Genomic DNA, 17,351 nt, shown 5'->3' on the forward strand with positions numbered 1-17,351 from the left:
TATGAATTCAGTACAGGAGTAAAAAGACAACTCTAACAAATGTCTTTTTTCATGACAGATAAAGTTTAGAATTGTTAACAGTATTAAGAGACTTGATCTTTCATTGATGGTTTTTAATTAGGGTTTTTTAACTGCAGTATCATTATATAAAAACATTTTATGGAAGATAATCACATAATAAATATGTCAACCCTTACATTATTTCATTTTTACAGAAAAGTAGCTTGATGATTTTAGTAAATGGCTTTTATTGGGAAAACTCTTGTGACCATGAAGTTGTTGATGAAGAAAACCCAAGCAGAAAAAATAATTTCCACATTCCATAAAACAAGAGGAAATCTTCCTAGAGCAACTGCCCTATTGCTGCTCTAGGTTATCCTCTTGCTGATGTTATTTTAAGCATGTGTCAGCAATTTAAAGACAGAGTTTGCTACTCACACTGTGTGACTTCCTTCCACTGAGGATTCACAAGAAGAGACATGGGAGATCACGGAACAGCAGAGCATAATGCTTAGGAGACAGGTAACAGTTTTCTCATCAGTAAGGTAGTGCATGGATTTTTTTTCCCTACCGTTAGGGCTATCTAGTCATAAAGCAACACTGAAAAAACTAAAAAGGTCACACTATTTTAAAAGTTTCCTAGCAATGCAGGTTCAGTGCAATTTCACAGTAACAGCAGAGCAGGTGTAAGTTGTAAGGCGGTTTAGTGGGGTGTAGGGGGAAGGCTAAAGGGGAAAGGATGGGAGTGATGTTGAGAATAGGGGTTTCCCCATTCCCTCATCCAAAGTCTTCACTACTCCCATGGACCATGGCAGCCATCCCCAGTCCAAACCCTCACCTCCAGGATCCATTGCAGCTATCTCTACCCCTTCCTCCCCTTTCAAATTCCCCTTGCCTGGTTTTATAAAAATATAGTGATAAACCTGGCAAAAGTGATCATCTAATCAAGTTTTGACACTTTGAATGATGCTGACTTAATAGTATCAGACATGTTCAGCTAGATAGTCAAGAACCTGAAAGGAAAAAAGTTTCTAGGAGATTTTATTATCAAATAACTCAGAATAGAGTTTGGTGTTTAGCCGAAATCCAAAAATTACAAAGGTATCTGGAACCATGGCTTTAAATTTTTCCAGAAAGATTTCATTTGAAGTATCACATTTGGCCTATTTTTAATATAAGTGACCAGGTTTACATCGAGCCATTACTTTTTCCCTGAGTTATCCAAAAGGGTTAATCTTTGATCTCATTTCACCTCAAGCAGTCTGCAGAGTAACTGGTAAAAATATAATAAAATAGCAGATTGCGATTAGAAAAACCTAGGTCATTCTGGTCCTTCCTTAGGTCCTGCCAAGATATAGGTGAATATCCACTGATTCAAGCTCAGAAAGGCATTTTTTTTAAGAACTCAGGACTTTTTAACTTCCGCTGTCTCACCTTAAAACGTAGCTTTCTCATCAGGTTCTGTTGTATTTCTCATGCTATTAGCAGTTTCCATCAATGAATATCACCTACCTTGCACATTTTAGTTTAGCTCCAACACACCTTTGAGGGGAGTAAGATTTATTATTCTCACAGTACAAGTAAGAAAACTGAAAGACAACCAACAATTTGGCCATTTCCTAGACAATGCTCGAGTCTTTGGGCTGTGCCAAGCAGAACCACACATTGACTGCCAGGAGTGTAGCTGGATTTGCTACCTGCTGGCACTGAGAACTGTGCATCTTTTTCAGAGGGAGCATAAAAAACATGTTTCCACTCCATCACTCTTCTAAAAATTTTTCTAACTCTTCCAAACCAGATGACAGAACTGCATTTAGGTATGAAATTCCTGAAGGGGAGGGGAAAAAGTAAGCCCAAGAAGTAGCATATTAATTTTTGTGGAATTTAGGCAAGCATGACTGAAGCAACCATGCACATGTCACATTATCACCTAACTTCTTCCACAAATTCTGTTTTACAGTTATTTTTTATACCACTGAGCTGCAGAGTTTTACAGTGTACTTGACTTTGTGGCACTGCAAACAAATTGAGTTTCAGCACCTTGAAAGTGAAGTGGTGTTGATCCAATGATGTATTACTCAAATGTGCAGCCTGCTGAGGGAATCAACAGGGAACCTGTACTTTTTAAATTAGTTTTTTTCAGCTTATATAGATTGACAGTAGCAAAGTTCATCGGCCTTATCACTGGTGGTAGGCTTGGTGTACTTTACTAACAAATTGAATGTTATTTTCAGAATCAGTGCTACGGTGGCAGGCTGAGCCTGAGGCATCCAGTCACCTTCTCCCGTGCCCTACATTCATCCCCTCCTTTAATTAACTACAGAGATTTAGTAACACTATAGATTTGGTTTTTGTTTTATGCATTTCCATCAATGATATGCATTAACAAAATGACCCCTCAGGAAATAAACAGAAAGAACTGATAAACAAATACAACACAACACCAAATACAGTAAAATAGTCTGAACTTTTTATAAGGAAGGAAGCATCCAGGCCATTCCATTCAGTCCCTTCATAACTCTGAATGATAATTACTGACCCTCATGGCCATTTTTAATTGCCATTTCTAAGTATCCCAAGCACTGGATGCTGTTTAATTCACATAAGCTGACAGCCATTCAATTTCCATATCCATTAGAAAGATTTGGAAATCACCAGCTGCTCAAGAAATGCACTCAACAAAAGAACCACCACATCTATTCCATCTGGAAAGTTGTGGATCCTTGTGCCTTTGAAAAGCGTCCATCAAGGCCCAAGAGTGATAGACAAGAGTTAGATACCTTCCATCTTTTTTTTTTTTTAATGAGTGCAGATGCATTCCCAGTCAATGCACCAAGAGGGAGCATGTTTCCAGTGAGCACACTTCTAAATCGCTGAACTCTCTACCACAGGGTGCTGTGGAGACGAAAAGCATAAACGGCCTCAGAAAAATCTACATCACCTCGTGTACGCTGTGCCCACAGCTGCCTGTTCACATGACCATCTGGAGGCAACTCTCAGCTCCAGCTGATCTCTGACTTACAGGACAAACACCACTATTTGTGTACCAAGTCCTTATTCTCCCATCCTGCACAGAAACTCTGGACCTCAGACATAACCAAGTGTGGAGCCTGAAATGTTCCCATGGTAACTTTTATATAAATACTCAGTGTATTGGGTGTATTTTAAAAACATATGTTTTAACTAAGAAGCTAGAAGAAACACTTTAACTTGGATATAAGGGTAGAGAGAAAGGTGGGCTAGACAGTCACAGCCATTCATTTTGCACTTGAAATTTGTCTTCCCTTGTTCAGCCCCATCCCTCTGAGACCAGCAGAGGTTGGGTCTATCTTCACTTCCATAATAATCTAACACTTACAGCTGTGTATTAAAAAAGCATGACAAAAAAATGCTTCAGAGCATATTCTAGTTGCTACAATGGAAATTTAGTTTTAGTTCTTCTGTGAGCTTTTTTTTTCCCCCTTTCCATCTTCCATGGTAGTCCATGGACTAGAACAGGGTGAGGGCAAGGTGAATTTTTTTTTTTTTTTGACACAGATGGTTTATCTTGCTCTCATTCACAGACCAAATGAGTCATCACATTAGAAGGTAATATCAAAATTTATTCCCAGACTGAAATGGGTATGAGTGGGGTGTTTTTTTGGTTTTGTTTTGTTTTCCTGCTTCCCTCAGTAACTTAAGGCACAGCTAGCCTACAAGGTTTATCTGGGTTTCTCTTGCTTATTAGACCCCTAGTGGTCTATTGGTAGGTCTACCTTTTTATCTTAGACACTCAGAAGATTAATCTTCCAAAATCCAAAATATGTTGTTTGGATTTATACAGTGTATCTGTTACAAATTTAATAACCTATTGTTTAGAGGAAATAAGATTAAAAGATCTAATGTATTTTGGGACCTTAAATGTAAACAAAATTTACCAAAATGCCTCTCTTTTCCTTTTCACTAAATGAGAATCAGAGTTTTGTCCAGCCTTCTGCTATAAGACATTCCTTGGTGAAATACAGTCTCCTTCTGGTGAAATACAGCTCTTCTTTTTAAAAAGAAGTTGCAATGCCAGTGTGGGGGAAAAAAAAATCAAGAAAGATGGATCTTAATTTAAATGTAAACAATGGAAGTACATATATTATACATACACCTACTTAGAGCAAGAATGAAACCCAGTTTGTAAAACCCAAATCCAGTTTGTCAGATCAAGACAGAGAAGCTCTTTCAACCACTCTGTCTCCCAGACAGAATCATGGGGTGGCGGGAGGAAATGTTTCTCGCAGTGTGACTACAGAACTAATGAATTATCTGTTCCAAGTCCTTGTTTTTTACATTATTTATACTCAATACACCATATTTGTAAGGATGATTAGTGCACCATCTGCCTGGGCCACAAACAAGCATAAAGGAGACAACCTCCTGATTAAAATCTCATTTCTTTTAAGCAGAGAGTAGGACACTGCTATTCTTTCTGGACAGGCAGACCTCCAGTCTCCTAATTAATCTACATCAGTCATTAGATATAGATAGCCTGGCCAGACCTAAAGTTGTTTAAATGCATCACTAAGCTGAAATATAATACAGCCAAGCCACAAACACTCAGTTCTGTATCCTCCACAACACCGTACTGGAAATTCAGTCTCTCGTTAGGGCAGAGTGTCAGAATTAATCATGAGCTCTGAAGCAAGTTTCTAATTTTTATCATCACAAGACTATGACTAATACTGTAATTTATCCAGATAAAATCAGAGCCAGCCACCCCAGCTTCTTCTGCAGCTCGGCAGAGATGTTTTCAATAGAGAGTCAACAGCACCTCAGGTGCAATTTGTCAAATCTTAACATCTAAAAAGGCCACTAATGAGTTGCATCCTAAACAGGACTACCTGTTTCCAAAGAATACAAAGGAACTAAGAGTGATCAGTTCAGAAATAAACATACACACTTTTGATGCCTAGGTTAGATGAGATGAATTTCACAATCTCGGCTTACATTACAGTTGCAAAAGGCTGAGGTTACAGGGAATCTGCAACTTCTATTAACTCTATAATAAACATTACTAAAAAACATGAAAGTCCAGCAAATTTATTTTAATTCACAATTTTCTATCATAATTACTAACCACGTGTTCTTACATTTACCCATTCACTACTTTGTATCTTCATTTTTGCACTTCAACATTTACAAGTAATTTGGTCTTCTCCCTCCCTTAACCACTGACTGTTGAGTCCCCTTTGTGACATTTGTGAGCACTTTACGTGATAAGTGCCATTTAATTCAGCTGGGCCCACTGCCGTCATTTAGCCAAGCAGTACAACCACTACCCATTTGTTTTAATCTGTTTTCACAAATCAGTCCCTGCCCATCTCTTCTCAGAATTTCTTCCAACCTGTCAATGTTGTCACCATTACAGCAGTGCGGGAATGTCTGCAGCATCCAAATTCAGCTTGCACCAGGTGGTCTTTATAGCTCTCTCAAGAAATCATCTGCTATATCCAACTCTTTCTCTTTCCCCCCATGTGAAACGTGGCTGATGTGTGTAAGACTGAGCTGACTATTTGCTGCTTTTACAATAATGGAGTGTACTGTAGCAATTACACCTACACTTATGTGCCGTCTGGACAAGTGCTGTCAGTGAAAAATAAATTGCAGATGAGATGCTATTACTTTTTAAATAACTATTTTCAGTTCACATTAAGGACAAGTGTCTTACTAAACTCCAAATGCACACTCAGTCTTGCAGTTGTTAAACAAACTGATATTTAAATGAAAAAATAGCAAGATTTAAACTTGAAGAGCATCAGAAAAATGTCTGTGACATCACTCGAGAGTTTGCTCAACCTAGAGCTCACTGCTGCTCCTTCCATTTTTCATATGCTTGAATTAGAATCACCACGCTAAAAGTGTCTGTCTACTCCAGTATCAGTATATATGATGCAACAGCTCTTAAAACACACATATACACATGCTCATCACCATCTTTACTTTTGCAATACAAATTAAGGGCAAGCTTGGGCAACAACTGAAGTGTGAATCACTTTGAGATTTTCTGTCCTGAAAAAAGACTCATCTGTCATTACTGTATTCATAAACTAATAAAAATGGAAAAACACTGTATATATTCACATTAATAAATGAAAGCAGTCTTCAGGGGAAATGTAGAAATAATGTATTCCCTTAGAGAATTCCAAAGCATTTGACAAACATTGATTAAAGCTCAGAGTCTCCCTGTGGGTAAGCTTTATTTGCAGAATATTTCACAAACTGATAATCCAAGGCATAAACTAAGGCAAATCACTCAGTGGCAAATCCAGAGAATTTGGGAATCCAGGTGCTGAGGCTTATCTACTATTGTAAACCTCCTTCAGCTATCAATAAGAGAAAATTTAATAAATTCATAGGCTCATAACTAACTTATGTTGGAAGGGACACGTAGTCATCACCTGGACCAACCCCCTGCTCAAAACAGGGCAAACTTAGATCAGGCTGCTGAGGGTCTCCTCCAGGCAAGTTTTGAATATCATCAAGAACAAACTTCAGAACCTCTCTGGTCAACCTGTTTCAGTGCTTGACAGATCTCATGTGAGATTTTTTTCTTTGTATCTGACTAGAATTGTTCTTTTTATAAATCACATCCACTGTCTCTTTTCCTTCTACTGTGCATTGTCAAAAAAAGACTGTCGTCTTCATATTCTCCATTGAGGTAGATGTAGACAACCACAAAATCTCCCCTCCATTTTCTCTACTGAAGACTGAACAAACCCATCTCCCTCAGCCTCTCCTCATACGTCATCCCTTCCTGCACCATGACCATCTTCCTTGCTCACACATGGACTTCCTGTAGTATGTCAATGTCTGTCTTGTACTGGGGGAGCCAAAACAGGACACAGGACCGCACCTGTTGGTCTTGTAAATACAGGCTGGGATGTAGTTGGCTTTCTTCATCACAGGGTCACACTGAGTCAGGCTGTTGAACCTCTTCATGAAATTCCCATCAGCCCATTTTTCCCACCTATTGAGGTCCTTCTGAATAGCAGCCCTGTTCTCCAGCGTATTCACCGCTCCTCCCAATTTGGTACCATGTGCAACGTTGCTGAAGGTGAACTTTCTCCCACCATCCATCACATTAGGTTAAACATTATTAGCTCCAACACTGACTCCTGACAAGAAGACACTAGTAACCAGTCACTTAGATATATTATGCATTGTTGATCATCCTCTCTCTCACTAACAGGAAATCTGGCTGAGCCAAACTCAATCTCTCCCTATTTGGGCAATGTTTCAAAGCCAAGGGTTGAAATCCTGCTATTCACTTTGCTCACTTTTCTCATTGTCATAAATTGCACTACCTCATGGTTGCCTCATGGTAGTCAAGGCTGTCAGCAACCTTCACTCCCCTAACCAGTCCTTCTGTATTTACGATTGGCAGATACAACAGTGCGCCTTCAATCTTCAACTTGTTGATCACCTTTGTGAAGAGATGGTCCTCAGTCTCTTGAGGATTTATAGCCCTTCTCAACTAGGTTAGCAAGCCTGTTGGCACAGAAGTACTTGCCTCACTTTGTCAGATGGATCCTGCCTCTGCAGCAGCCTTCATTACTCAGAGGGTCCCTTAGTTACAGAAGCCAAATTTCTGACTGTGACACCAGCTGCACAACCAGGTGTTCACCCACAAGATGCATACACTTCTGCCTAAGGTTTTCCCCCTCTCTGGGCCAACTGCAGAGAACACAACCCCATCCCCTCCACCTTCATCTGGAGCCCTGCACACACAGCCAGTACTTTCAAGGTCTCCCTTGATTTTATCACTGTGCTCAGCACCAAGGGGTAAGAATTTGAGGGCATGACTATTGTGAGAGAGACACCTTCATTATTTGAATGTAGTATTTGTTACAAGATCCTGTACTTTTTGATACAACATGAAGTAAAAAATCAAACATATTTGTGTGTGCACACAAATTTAATCTGAAATTCTTCCTGAATTTTAGCTGTGCATTTATGAGCATCAGAAATATAGTGTTGATTTTTTTAGAAATACCAGCTTCGTTCTAATTCTGAAATTATTTGGTGTGAGAAATAGTTACACAGAGGTTTCTCTGTCTGTCTTCATCAGATTGGCTCAAGGATGGTATAGTCAAAGGTTTTACTGCTACTTGACGAAATCACATAAGGTGTTATCACTGGGCCTAACTTAGTTATACTAAGCTACATTCAGTTTCTCTTTTTTCTGTCACTGTCCATATCTCGTTAGTCACCCATGCAAGAAATTCTTGATTAAACATACAAAGGATAGACACATAACACGTCACTGAGTTGAAAACTGAGTACAAGCATGGCTACGTTCATCACTACAGAGCTCTAGACAGTAACGACCTACAGTAATTGCACAGTTGACAAAAGAATTCAGTGGATGTTATCAAATTTTTGTCTATGAGGGACACTTTTCCAAGAATCTTCAGATTACTTTTACCTAGAGTTCAAGAGTTATGAAAGAGTTAGCTATACTTCCTAAGTCCAGCTACAAATCTTCTGGTTGCCTCTGGATATTACTAAATTTCAAGCACTCAAAATATGAAGAGGATTTTATATCAAATATACTAACATGACTGTTCTGGGGCCAGACTTCTTTTAACTGCTATTGATATTTTCCCCATCTCTTATTCTTCCTGTCAGCTGTAACTTCTACTTACTGTTTGCTAAAGTCTTATTCCAGTAGAGGTCTAGAGGTCCTCACCTACCAAGGGAAAATATATGTATTTCTTCCCACAATGAACCTTGTTCTTCTTTCAGAGATTTGTTTTGCTACAAGAAAAATACCGTCTGGCACTGTGTTTTCATTATACACTTCATTGATACTCACTCATTAAGTTCTCATTAAAAGAATTTTAAACATTAATATTTTCTAGAAAAATACACCGTTGACATTATTGCAAATTATAACAGATTTTAGTGCTGCCACTCAGGAGAATGTCTGAAACCATCATGTTAAATTACACAACAACATAACATTTTAAAACAATAACATAAAGCCTTCCTTTTCTCCCCACCCCCCAAGAATTAGGACATACAGCTCTGGTTAACATGAATACTGGCACTCAGAAACCAAGGTAATGCAGAAGGAAGTGGGAACATGAATAAAGAAAGAGCAAATGCCTGTTTGGTGGGGGAAGAATGGTTTGTTGGTTTCATTTTTAACTCAACACAATAACCACTCTGATGAAAGAACCATACTTTGAGTTTACAGTAGAACACAACACAAAATGGCTTGAAGCACTGTGTTGATTTACTTTTTCTCTCTCGGAAATTCAGTGTTTTATTATTTCCAAAGCTGTGCAGCAGAACAACAATGTACAGCACAGGGTATCACAATGGTTGGTAAGTACATTATTAACTACAGAAAGAATATTGCCCATGGAATTGCACCTCATTTGGAATAATGATTTAAAAAGAAATCATAACTACATCAACTGAAAGATTTAGTGCATTAAGTATCTTTCTGGTAGGCTTTCAGGCACATTTGGCAGAGATCTGTGGTCTAATGTAGACAGAAATCTGTATCATCATTCAGAATGTGTTTTATTTAATTGCTGACCTGCTGTAAAACCTTTGACATGCCAATTAATGTCCATGTCTGTTCTCTTTCTATCCTTCACTCATGAAGAACATAAAGAAATGCTTCCTACAGAGGAAGGACCTAAAACAATGGGGATGGACCCCTATCTTAGTTGAAATCTGTATGCTCTATAATAATAAAAATCACCAATATAGTTATCATCATTATCATTGGATAGTTATCATTAGAGCTAATCAGAGAAACTTTAATAGAACTAGTCTGAAAGAAAAACAAGGTCTATTTCCACTTTTACTCTGTTTTCTAATAACATTGGAAACTGTATTCACAGTGTCAAGTTCCCAAGTTTGATGTTTCAGAACAAACACTTTTTTCTTATTTATACATTTCCCTTCATAAAACGGAAATACTGTAAAAATAATTCTGATCGATCCTTAAGAAAGTTATTTTAGAATTTGCCTTCATAAAGAATATTTTTCAACTTTTTATTTCCTAGTTGAAATAAGTTCTCAAAATCTTGAAAACTTACAAAAAAGTTTCCACCCTTTATATATCTCTGGCTACACTGTCGGCCAGATCAACATTTTTCACCATTGGTTACATTCCTGCATCTGCAAAGCAGCCATTTCTCATTCCACTTTTAAGAAATACTGTAGCATCATATAAGGCAGTAAGAGATCTCTTGGAGCTCAGTGCTGGCTACATTATATAGACATACAACATTATGCAATGATTGTGTGACAGAGAAAACTGCAGACCTTGCTTTTCTTATTTCTTTTATATTTGTTATTCTGAGTTGTGTCTTGCTGAAGTCTTATCCCTACAGCCCTCAGTCAAAAGCATCTTGATTACACAAAAGCTCAGTGGAGTCTCAGCAGTAAAGTAAAAGGAAAAAGGAGGGAAAAATCACAGAAATGGATGCTCAAGGGCACGGTCATGGTCACTCAGGGGTCTCACGCTCACCAGAAGCTCAGATTTCAGACTATCAATCAAAGCCCTATGAGAAAACTCTTAGATGGCTGATACTTTCCAGGGGTGTTGCTACAGTGTGGTGCTGGGGAATTGTCCAGCCAAAACCCACTTGCCAGAGGCACAGCACAAGAGCCCGGGGCAAAGCAGCAGCATCATTCATGTCACTGAGGCCAAAACATTTTTCCTTCCTTCTTCCTTCTCAAATAAGCACATGCTACAAAGACAGAGAAAAAAGAAACCCACTCCTGCAACCCAAGTAATAATAATCAAGGAATCTCAAGGCCCTTTTCAGACATGGGCAACACAGCAGGGACCACCTGCTTGGCTGCGTGACACAGTCAGTGTTCTCTACACAAGGAGAGCCAGGTTACCTGACAGCTGACCTGTTTGTGGCCTCTGACCAGGACTGTAAGCCACACATGTACAGTAGCACCCTGTCTCAGATAAAGCAGAGAAAGTGGTGGTAGGAGGAGGAGCAAGGGAATGCCATTTGCACTATTCTCTCTCATTATAACACAGTTTAACCTTTGGATAGCACTTTTCTAATCTTCCAAGGGCTTTAATAACATTAACTACTCAAATATAATAACCTTTACATTTGCCTGCCTGTGGCTAGCTACCATGATAAACATGATGAAATAGCTCGGCCCCAATAGCCTCAGCTGTGCTCCATATAGGAACTGTTACCACCAAAACAATTCTGAGTCCATTGCTTTCCTCCTGGGGCTGATCCACATTTGCTCCAAGCCAGTGAAAAAGGTAACCACCTTCAATGAGCAAAACAGGAAAGATGCAGAGGTTCACTACATAAATCGTGATTGCATGAGTTTTCTTCTTTCCTTGTACAACTTGTGATGCTACAGTGACCATTGCCTTTAAATGTGCCATTTGTTGGCACAAAAAAATTACTACTTGTGGTATATTACTTTTCCAAAGGGAAAGGGAAATTCATCAAATACTAAAGTATCTGAATTGACCCAACTAATGCTTGAAATACTCGATGGTCAATAGAAGACAGGAAGTGCAAGTCTTATAAATTTCTCTCAGGTCCAACTGATATTGTAACATTTACTGATCTCCATATATCCTTCTAACAAACAATTATTTTTTCTTACAAGTTGTGAGAGACTGAAATGTCCTATGACTGTCTCAAAGCTTGTGTCTGTGCAAACCTCCAAGAGAAGCTGCTGCGGCCTGTGAATTGGTCTGGGGGATGTCGCCCAGAGAAGCGGGAGTGTATTGGAGGATGCACCCCCCCACTTCCTTGCGGTTGCATTGTCCGGACTCTTTAGACAAGCCTCAAAGGGGCAGAGGTGTGCTGAGCTGGCCCATCCTGTAGCCGTTTGTGGCCCTATTGTGTAGGCCAGACACCACGCCTGCATTGCTAATGAACTGACAAGAGGCAAACGTTCCTGCCCTGAAGCCAGATGCAGCAAAACCTGTTGGACCAGAGAAAAAAAAACTAAAGGCGAGCAGATATGTTAATCAGCCGATACTATGAACTTAAAAAGACAGCAGAAAAATTTTCTCTGTGTGCATCTACAACTGAAGCTGGATCCGTGTGCATCCAGCACCGAAGAACTGAAGACTGAGGACCAACGGGACGCCGCTGGATCCATGGTGGTGACTATTCTTGCAGCCCTATGCCGCATCCTTGCTTTATGTCTGCCTTTTCCTTCCATTCTGTCCTATCGCTACCCCTCTTCACTTCTTTAATAATAAAAAACCTGTTTTGGGTATACGGCATTTGACCTCGTTTGTGTCTTAATCTCGCTCTTGGGATCGTATCGAAACCTCCCTGGACATTGGATCGGGACACAAGTTTATCTCCAAAGTTGAGACATACATAAGTACATCCATCTATCTATACGTACTTTTATATATGCATTTTATGTATATATAGTGCCTCTCAGGAAAGGTAGAAGTCAAATATTTCAGCACATCAGTAAGTTGCAGTATAAATTCCGTGCTTCGTATCCCATTGAATACATAAACAAGATGAAGAAACCTAACCTTGAACTGAAGTTAACTTCTGTTACAGTATATAGATTTTTTTTAAATAAACATAAAAAATACCAGATTTGTAACTTGTTTTTCCTGTTCACAAAACTATTTGTGTCAGGCTCCTTTCTAGAAACTAGGGTATTTAAAATGTTTACTCCTCCTGTCTCTGAACTATGAGAATGTTGTGGGGAGACATTTTCTGTTTAGAAAAGGCAGTTTCTTCCAAATGTCACCACTGTATTTATGATTGCTATATGTTTTGTATCAGAAAGAGAGAAAACAGTAGTTTCATACGAAGATCTAAAGAAATCAGACTGAAATTTTTATTTACAGTAATGAGAATTTAAGCAAAGGAAAAAAAGCAGACAATATACAAACCAGACAACAATAATTTGCATAATTACAGAACAGCGTCAAAGAACTTCTATTTAAAAGGGAACTACACATTCATTCAGCATTTAACTTGCAATGTCTGGTAGAACTGGAAATAAAAATCAAGATTCATGAGTCTACTTCTTTAATTGTAACAGAAGAGAAGGGAAGGAAGTTAACTCTTCTCTGCTGAAGACTGATGATTGGCTAATTTCAGGCTGAGCATCTAATACACAGAAAACATTTTATCTGAGTATCAGTTTCTACATTAATCTGGATGGACATGGACTTGTAATACTTAACAAACAAATGGGGTATTGTTTAAATGTTCAATTACCCTTCCAAAACCATTAGATTTTATCACATAGCATGATGAAAAAGCAATATCAAAAATATATTACTTACTATTTTGTCTTCTACTACATTTGGAGTTCTTTATTTGTACTGTATAATCTATTAAATCCCAAGAATTAGATGTATTTCAATGATTCTGATATACCAGTGAGAACTTGTTTTCATAGCTGGGGGCTTCAAAGCTTAATAAATATTTCTAAAGCACTTTGAGTTGTTCTATGAAATACTACTGAAGTCAAATAAAATATCATCTTATTAATAAGCTGCCTCTCCTTGAAATAGATGCATCAGCTCCCAGGAGAAAGAAAAACAGCAGTCATTAAGTAATAATAATGGAGGAAAATTTAAATTCAAGCAGATGTTTGCAGTTTGGGCTGCACAAAATCTTAAAATTTTGTTTCACTTATCTGTTTCCATTCCCACTTCCAACTTGAATCTCTGTTCACACTGAGATGGTGCAACATAACATTTGAGATGCTGGACAGCCTGTCCTTATTATTCTTAGACTTTTAGCAGACAAGATTTATTAGCCACAGAAAAGGAAGACAAACCATTCCTCCACTACATCTTTCAAAAAAACCCCCACCGATCTGACCTGCTAGGACATTTCTCACATGCCAGTGTTCTGTAGAAAAGAACCTTTGGCACATTTGGGGCAGAACCATCTTTCCATTTCATGTACTGACTGCCTAGCACTGTGACACATCAGTTTTGATTGGGACATCCCATCATTATGACAGAACAAACAAGCATTAACACAAGCATTGTCCAAATACTTTTTTTAAAATATACAGTTTTCAAACAGAACATTAGAAGTGTTGATGATGGAGGTTATGAAGTAGAAGAGTAGTATACAGAAAATAATTTCTTACACCATAGTTAGCTAAAAATTCCATCACTCTCTGTGAATATAAGGTATTGCTAAATGCAGTGTACAGGTGATACTTTAATTAGGTTACAGACACATAAACCTGGAAAGAAAATTAAAAACCCTCTATACACTTCAGTTACTTGGAGAAGACAAAGGGAGAAAGGAGAGCACCACTGAGCTGAAACAATTCCCCCCCACACCTCCCTTAACAAGAGAAATTTGTTCTTCAACTGGTTTAATCAAAACGTCCTATCATTTCCCTGAAGAATTCTCTCTTGCTGCTTCAGCAGAATTTCCATTCTCCCTTTGCCCTTCAACACGATGCTGTCTCACAAGAGACCGTGGCCACTTCTATACTTTATCACCATCAAAATCCTTGGAAGGTTTGTTTCTCGGACGTTTGAAGGTTTTCCTGTTTGCTAAATTAGACAATGATTCAGCGCTGTAATTCTCAAACATATTTTAAGCTCACTGAAAGCACAGACCCCATATGAGTAAGCTCTCCTTCTCCAGAGAGGAAGGCCCTATTGAATTAAATAAAACTTACCAGGTAAGTAAGGATTTGCAGGATTGAGCCCTTAATCTTTTCAAGAAACTTCTGGAGTTTTAACATATAGATAAGTACTAACAAAACAGACATTAAAGTCAACCTATTATGCTTTAAAAAAAAAAAAAAAAACACCACAACAGTATAACAATCAAGACAATATACAAAGGCAGCAAATAGTCTTCCATCTGCGTGGAACTACTACAGTTAAGAGTAAAATGAAAGAAGTTTATGTAAGCTGTGAATGGGTGTTGTAAGATTTTTATTCAGCATTACTATATATGGATGAATATGTCATAAATACCAGATTTGCAACTAACTTTCCCAATTATCCATGAGAAAACTTGTATAAACTTGCAGTACAACTAATACTTTACCTATTTCACCTAAGTAACACCTAGAGAATCCAGATTTAACTCGTGTATTACAAGGTATATTAAAAAAAGTTTAGAAATAATTAAATAACTTGTTATTTATCTGCAAGAAAAAAAATGTTCTAACAGGAGACGGTTTTGAATGCTGGAGGGGCAAAGATGACAGAAGGAGATAAGAAAAAGGTCACCAGCTGCTCAGTTCTGAACTATTTAAAACCCAACTGAGACAGATGTGTTTCCCTGCCTGCCCACTCATCATTTCAGAACCTCCTGTGAAGAGGAAATACAACTGTCTACACTAAGCAAGAGTCCATATTCACACTTGCTTCTCTCTCCCTCCCACCCAAATTAATCCATCTGGGAGGCTCTGCAAAGGAGCCAACGGCAGAGGCTTCATTGAGCTCCTCCCAAGCTTCATTCCCATTCACTGAGCATCCTGTGATAACAAATGCAATCCAGTTACATTTCACAGGCCACTTTAGACAATTATCCCATGTAAACACTCCCTTGCCTTTTCACTTTTCCTTTGTTGCCCCTCTTTCTTTGTTTCCACATACTGGAGCATCACCTGCACATACCTGAGAACCACAATTACAAATGTGGGTTTGGTTCCTGGTTCTTTAGTTAAAAAGAAGACAAAGCTCATAACAGTACTGAAGTTTAGTAAGGAGATTAGAAATGCATATCAAAGCCTGGTTTCACTAGATTTCCCTCCAAATAAATATTGCCCTTCAATGAACAGAAGGGGTACCATTCACACCATTGCTTAGATAAAAATGCAAACTCTTCCTCTGTGGAGACTAGGAGCGGCTTTGCCCTGAAGAAGTTCTGCTGGCAGGTTAAAGGCTGATTTCATTTCTTAATAATATTCAACCATGCACTGTTCTGCTGATCGAGAATGCCAATTAAACTCAGACACCAGAGTAAAAAGAGTAGGCTTATTTTACTGCTAATAATTAAAGGATATAACCAAGTAATACAGAAAATAGCAATAAAAAATACAAAATAGTACACTTAATTATTACTATATACAGTTAATTATAAAAAGTAAGAATAAGCAAGGTAATGCACCTAATCATTACTACATAAGAGAGAAGATAGTGATTAAGAAAAATACATCACCACTTGCATATGTTACCATCATCGAGATCTGCATTCGCTGGGGAGCCCCGGTTACAGCGAGGATTTGGAGAGCCTTTCCTGGCAAATGTGAAGTCCTACGCATTGCGTCCACCCGTACGTGAGGCTTCCAAAGTCACTGCAAGCGGGTCCAGCCTTATATACCAAAAAAAAAAAGCAAGTCAGAATGACTTGCACTTTTCTTTGAGCGGAAACATCTGGTTTCATCCTCCTGTTGGATTCCACCCAAAACCTGGCCAGGGCTCGGGAGGGAGAACCAAGGGAGTTTCTAACAAGGCCAAACACTTGGGTTCTCAGCCTTGAAGAAGGCTAAACAAGGGAAGTTGGATGCACATTCTCACAACATTTCATCCTCACTACTGATTATATTTTGTCTAAGTTACATCTTTCACTAGTGAGCATACATATTTTGTTAATGATCCGATACTAATTAATAAACATTAATGGTAATACAGATTTTACTAATTTGAAGATACTAATAATGGATAACGTTTGGTTGTGAGGTTCAGCTAGAGGTCAACTTTGTTTCAGGGCCTATTATTCAGGCCCTAGCACTACATGCATCCATTTCAATGTATGTTCAACCATACAAATCACTTGTATTCTTAGTTACGTCATTCCTGGAGACTGCATTTTATGTGGATATCTTAGTTTTAAATTTATAAATCTATTATAACTGCAGACAGCCTCTGAAAGCAAGCAGTATGAAAATTCAAAAATACTGGACACAAATTAAAGATTATAGGACTTTTAAAACTCATTTTCTGGGCCCTGATCGTTCTAGCAATAGTAAAACATACACATATTTTCAAGGGAATAGGTATCAAAAAATAACTTTTACACCATATGGCAACTGCCTACTTTAAAACCATGTCTCAGACCTCTCTAATGCTGTTAAAGGTACAGACACCTTCTTAAGCATGGCCATCAATTAGGCAAGGTATTACTTCCTTCATGCTATCTGGGAATCAGATGTGGTAGTCAAGCATGCACATACAAGGATGATCAATGTCCTCAGTGAATCTGTATTCCAGGTTATAACCCAGAGCCAGGTGGACTTCTGGCAGGCATAAAAGTTTCCACAAATTTACCAGAAAATTTCCAGCAAACTCTTCTGGCCAAAACCATGGTTTCAAATTAAAGAAAAATAAAGACTTTTGAAGC

The sequence above is a fragment of the Strix aluco genome, chromosome 2 (assembly GCF_031877795.1).
Source record: "Strix aluco isolate bStrAlu1 chromosome 2, bStrAlu1.hap1, whole genome shotgun sequence".
Taxonomy (NCBI): domain Eukaryota; kingdom Metazoa; phylum Chordata; class Aves; order Strigiformes; family Strigidae; genus Strix; species Strix aluco.